Raw genomic sequence first — 5,317 nt, forward strand, 5'->3', positions numbered from 1 at the left:
GTTTCTTGACAAGGAGCGCAAGTTTGGCTGTTGTCTTACAGAACCTTGGTTTACCTATTTTCTGGGCTCTGAGTTCCCCTAGCTCTGAGATGAACCAGTGAAGGGGTGGTGGCAGCTTATCTTCTAACTTGCAGGGTTGGTGTTGGTTTTGCACAGCCTTGACAAGGGGAATTTGGTGTTTGGGTTCCAGAACAATTGCCCTAAGGGTGGGAATTGGGTCTGAAGGATGGTATTCGTGCCCTGTGAGGGTGGAAGACCATGACACCCACCTCTCCGTTCTGAAAATGGGGGCACATGACTCTAGTCAAAACCTGCCCCTTTTTACTCTAAAACCTGGTGGGGGATCTTGAGTGTGCGTGTTTTTTAAAAATTCATTTTCATAGATATTTCGCAGTTGATCAGCAGATCAACCTGTCCTCCCTCCAGGTGTGGCTCATGGAAAGGCTTTGATATGGCGACTACTGGCGTTCACAGCCTGATTTTATGGAAAGCAAATCCTGACTCTTGGACTGATCACCTAAGACTTCTCTAAGTGGAGGAATTTAAAGAAGGCCATCACAGAAGCTAATGGGCTTTAGTCAACAGAGTGTTGGGCATGGACGTGAGATCCAAGATCTAGACTCCTGTCCTCCCCCACAAGCCTTGCCATGAAATCTGAGGCAAGTGATCCCATCTGAGGTCACTTCCAGATGACCCATTCATTAAGCATTCATCCTGATTTGTCTGCACAAAGTTTGTGTGCAGGTTAGACAACATTGGCTATTTATTGACCATCATTCAGATCATATTCCTGTCACGTTCCTTACAGCAAAATGTCCTTATATATATATATATATATATAAATCAGGTTTCTTATGCAGAAATCCAAATCTACTTTAATTATGCAACCTCAATTTGCTGGAATGTGACTGAATCCCATCCAAAAATATTGACCATCCGTCAGTGCTCTGAGATTGAGCTCAAACAACTCATGTTGGCAAAGGTTTGACTAGGTGATCTTTTTAGTTTCTTTCAGCTCTATGATGAGTCTACCTCACAAGATTATTTGGAGAACAGAAGAAGACAACCTCATGTCTACTACAATGGGGTCTTTGAGAAAAGAGGTGGGCCTACACAAGCCCCCCAGGATCCTGCCAAAGGTCCATCTAGTCCAGCATCAGGCCAACCAGATGACTATGGGAAGCCTGCATGCAGGACCTGAGTGCAACCACACTCTCCCCCCTTGATTCCCAGCAATGGATAGTCAAAGGCACAGCGCCTCTGACAGTGGAGGTAGAACATAGTCCTTGTGGCTAGTAGCCATTTATAGCCTTTTCCTCCATGAGGTTGTCTCAAACCCCTTTTAAATCCATCCACGTTCATGGCCATGGTTTAACTATGCACTGTTTGAAAAACGTTTAAAAACTCATCTGAAAAACCTGTAACTCTGATAAGAACATAAGAAGAGCTCTGCTGGATCAGGCCAGAGGCCCATCATAGTCAAGCAGCCTTTTCTTCTCACAGTGACCAACCAGAAGCCTACAAGGAGGACCAGACTGAACACCACTCTCTGCACTTGTGATTCTGAGTCACCAGCATTAAGAGGCATACTGACTCCAGAAGTTCAGGGAGAAAATAGCCATCATAACCATTGATTGCCTTATTCTCCATGAAGTTGTCTTTTGAAGCCATCTGAGTTGGTGGCCATCAACGCATCTTGTGTGAGTGAATTCCATGGTTTTAAAACTAGAAATGCAGCAGTGATGGAGTAATAGGAAACAGAAGAAAGGAACCTAATATAACACTATGGTCTTGGTCCTTGGCTCATGGCATTAACAGCTTACAACATCTATTCTTCAAATGACAGTTGGCCTCCCACAAGATTTCAACAGTCCTCAAGCCACCTCCTATAAACGGGGGGCCTTTCCTCTCCCAGCGCATTGTGCTCCCTCTCGGCTTCAATCATCTCTCGGATTCCGACCAACATCCAGCCATGAAGATCTTCTTCCTTCTCTCCATCACCTTCCTCGTTCTGCTGCTGGTGGAACCAGGTACAGTCTCCATAAATGCTTCTCCTCAGAGCTGCACCCTTTAATTCAGTTATTTATTTTATTCGTCTTTCCTTAGTTTTACACACGCCTCTGAATAAATAGCAGGTTTTGGGAATCACACATTTTGCACTCAGATCCTGCCTGTGGGCTTCCCACAGTGGCATCTTCCCACTGCTAGCCACTATGAGGACAGGAGGCTGGACTAGATGGGCCCCCTTTGGCCCTGATCCAGCAGCAGCCAGGCTCTTTTTACGTTCTTATGCATATATGCTGCCTCCCATACAAATCCAAACATGTGGAAAGCAATCCAAAACAAGCCATTTTTTAAAAAACCACAAGAACACATTTCAATGAATGCAGATTAAAAGACAAGCCTAAATCAGTCAGCATTGCGGGGGAGGAAGCATGGAGACCAGTTTCCTGGGCTAGTGGGCTTCTCTTTCTAAGGCTGCAAGTGCCCTGAGAGGGAAGCCCATTTAACTCTAACGCAGCCTTCCTTGGAGCCTTGGCTCAGAGCTTCCACTGAAGGTGCAGGGGGAAGAGGGAGGGTCTCAGTCTCCATCCCAGCCTCCCCTAACCTGGTGCCCCTGCAGAGGTTTCAGCCAGCAGGGCCAATGGGAAGGCGGTTCAAATATGTAGCAGAAGGTCAATCTTGGGAGACGGCGCAGGGTTCCAAGGCAGCTTCTCTCTGGTGGACAGGCTTGACCCCTCGGAAGTGTTCTCTGACTCTCTCTCATCCCCCTCTCTTTCTCCTCCAGGTTTCACCCAAGCCAATATTTCACCCCGTATTGACCACATATGTTTTGGGAAGGGAGGAACATGTCAGCCTTTCCAGTGTGGTAAAAACGAAAAGGACATCGGGAGGTGCGCAGGGCTCAGGCGTTGTTGCCGTTAAGGTGAGTTCTATCCAAATGATACCTATGACACGAAATGCAGCTCTATTTCTCCCCTCCTTCTCTGTTTTACTCTTTGTAGCCACTCTGGGGGGAACCATATTAGTTGGGGCCATAGCGCACAGGCAGGGGGTTGAAAACTCTTTCTTTCCCCCTTGCAGAGTCAGTGAAAATGCTGTCCCAACTGCAATGGTTTGGATAATCAGCTAATATTGGCCCTGTTCGCTGAAGTTGAGCTCCTATTTCAAAGGCAGTCTACCCCTATAGATTGACTGCTGGGTGGTGGCTAACAAGGGGAGGAGGGAGCTCTCTCCCTTTCATGTCCAGTTTGTGGACTTTCAAAACACACTGAGCTGTCCACTGTTGGAAACAGGACGCTGGAGTAGCTGGATCTCTGGACTCAGTGGAGGCTGGTGGCTCTGACGTCAGTGGGGCAGTGAATTCACCCCAGGTTTTAGTCCAAACTTTCAAGGAGCTGTCCAAGGTGCTTTCAGCTCCCTGAAAGTTCAGACTAAAACATGGAGTGGATTCAGTGCCCCACTGACGTTAGAGCCACCAGTCTCCACTGATCGGATGGATCCAGCCAGCAGGGCCCTCCTCATGGTCTTTTTTTCTACTATCTGGAGAATATTCAAAACCATAGTCTGCAAAGGAGAATTATAGGGGGGGGGAGCAAATCCTTTGCGGTGCTACATATTTATTTCCTGTACCCCCGATCCACACTGGTGTGAACTGCAGAGGAGTTAAAGTTCTCCATCTGATTAAAAAAATGGATTTCCTGGGTCAGAGTTATCCAGTCACAACCCTTAGTATACTCACTTGGATGACAATCTCACTGAATTCAGTGGGGCTTCTTTCCAAGTAAACATGCATTGAATTGGGGTGAATGGCATCTCTCTCTCTCTCTCTCTCTCTCTCTCTCTCTCTCACACACACACACACACACACACACACACACACACACACACATGTGAGTGAGAGAGAGAGAGCCCAACTCTTAAAGGATTTCTTCAGAGGAAAGCAGGCAGACCCATGTGAAGTGGACTTGTTCTGCTCCATAGATCAACCTCCCCCCTTAGGGGACTACAGAAATCCTTTGCTTCAGTCAGTACTAACCAGAATTCATGTTTGTATCTTTCTTTTTCCATTAGGGGGGGACTTGGGGGTAGTGATCTGAAGTAGGAAAATAGGGGATTTTATCACCAGGACTTGCCTCTGTGTTTCTGAGTTTCTGTGTCCTTCGCTAACCAGAAGCTGGAAACAGCTGTGTGCTTGCTAAAATCTCGCCAAGTGCTAAATTCAATATTCTAGCTTAGATTGTGAGAATGCACCGATATTTGGAGCACTTTGTCTCCAGAAGCCAAGGAACAGGAGTGGCAGGCCAAATCAAGAGGTGGGGTAACCCCTGTTCAGATTTCAAAGAGCCTCTGCCAACCTGGTGCCCTCCAGATGTGGGCTGAGGCTGTTGGGAATTGTAGCAAGGGGTTGTGATTGAGAACGAGACCCTTCCCCTGACATCCCCTGACATCTGCGCATTCAACAGGAGGTCTGAATCAAACCCTCTGTGCAATCCCAGCCCTTTCAAGGTCCATCTCTTCATACACACACCCCTCAGTGGTCACTGGCCTGTTTTCAGCACCAGCCCCATCCACATGTTTATGGCATTCTTCTTCACATTCAGGTGACTCTGAAGACCAGCCATGCAATACCTCTGAGGAAAGAACATTTTTACTTCAACCATGCCGTGCATCTCTGCTTGGGAAGAAACAGCCCTGCCTGCTGCTGAAGACAAGTCTGGAAAGATCTATTAGAGCACAACCCTTTATGCCTCTTTACTCAGGAGTAAGTCCTGCTGTGTTCAGCAGAGCTGACTCCTCCATAAGTGGGTTTAGGATTGCAGCCTGAATTTGGCCTGCCTGCTGAAACACTCTTGCTTTTCCTTTTAATAAATGCAAGCATTTGGAACCATCGGTTGTTTTTAATGCTGTGTTTTAACGTTGTTGTAACCCACCCAGGACCTCTGGGTGAAGAGCGGGCAATAAATTTCAATAACAACAATAACAATAACAATTGAGTAGGCACATGGTGTGAAAGTGTGGTGGTGGTAGTTGATGGTGGCTTCTGTTCCTCTCCGTGGACCTCCTTTCCATTGTCATTTTTATTCATGGCAAGGATGGAGATTCAGACGGTGCACGCCCTCCCCTTTGCTCCACATCCAGAGTGCACCCACTGCTGGTTTGTGAAGCCACGTGCACACAATATTAGCCACAATCCCTATACCTATTCTGACGTTTCCTGAGAAATACTGACATGATGCATTTTCCCTGAAACCAGCTTCAATCCGATTTGAAAACATTAGCCATATGAAGGCATCCACACACCCTCCCTGCCTTC

General features: G+C 47.0%; 1 long non-coding RNA gene across 1 annotated transcript; it reads left to right on the forward strand.

Annotated features, from left to right (window-relative positions):
* The first annotated feature begins 1,911 nt into the window (after window positions 1-1,911).
* LOC133384025 (uncharacterized) lies at window positions 1,912-4,888 on the forward strand. Its single transcript, XR_009762453.1, has 3 exons — window positions 1,912-2,030; window positions 2,789-2,926; window positions 4,605-4,888. It is a non-coding gene; the product is annotated as an uncharacterized LOC133384025 (long non-coding RNA).
* The last annotated feature ends 429 nt before the right edge of the window (window positions 4,889-5,317 follow it).

The sequence above is a fragment of the Rhineura floridana genome, chromosome 4 (assembly GCF_030035675.1).
Source record: "Rhineura floridana isolate rRhiFlo1 chromosome 4, rRhiFlo1.hap2, whole genome shotgun sequence".
Taxonomy (NCBI): domain Eukaryota; kingdom Metazoa; phylum Chordata; class Lepidosauria; order Squamata; family Rhineuridae; genus Rhineura; species Rhineura floridana.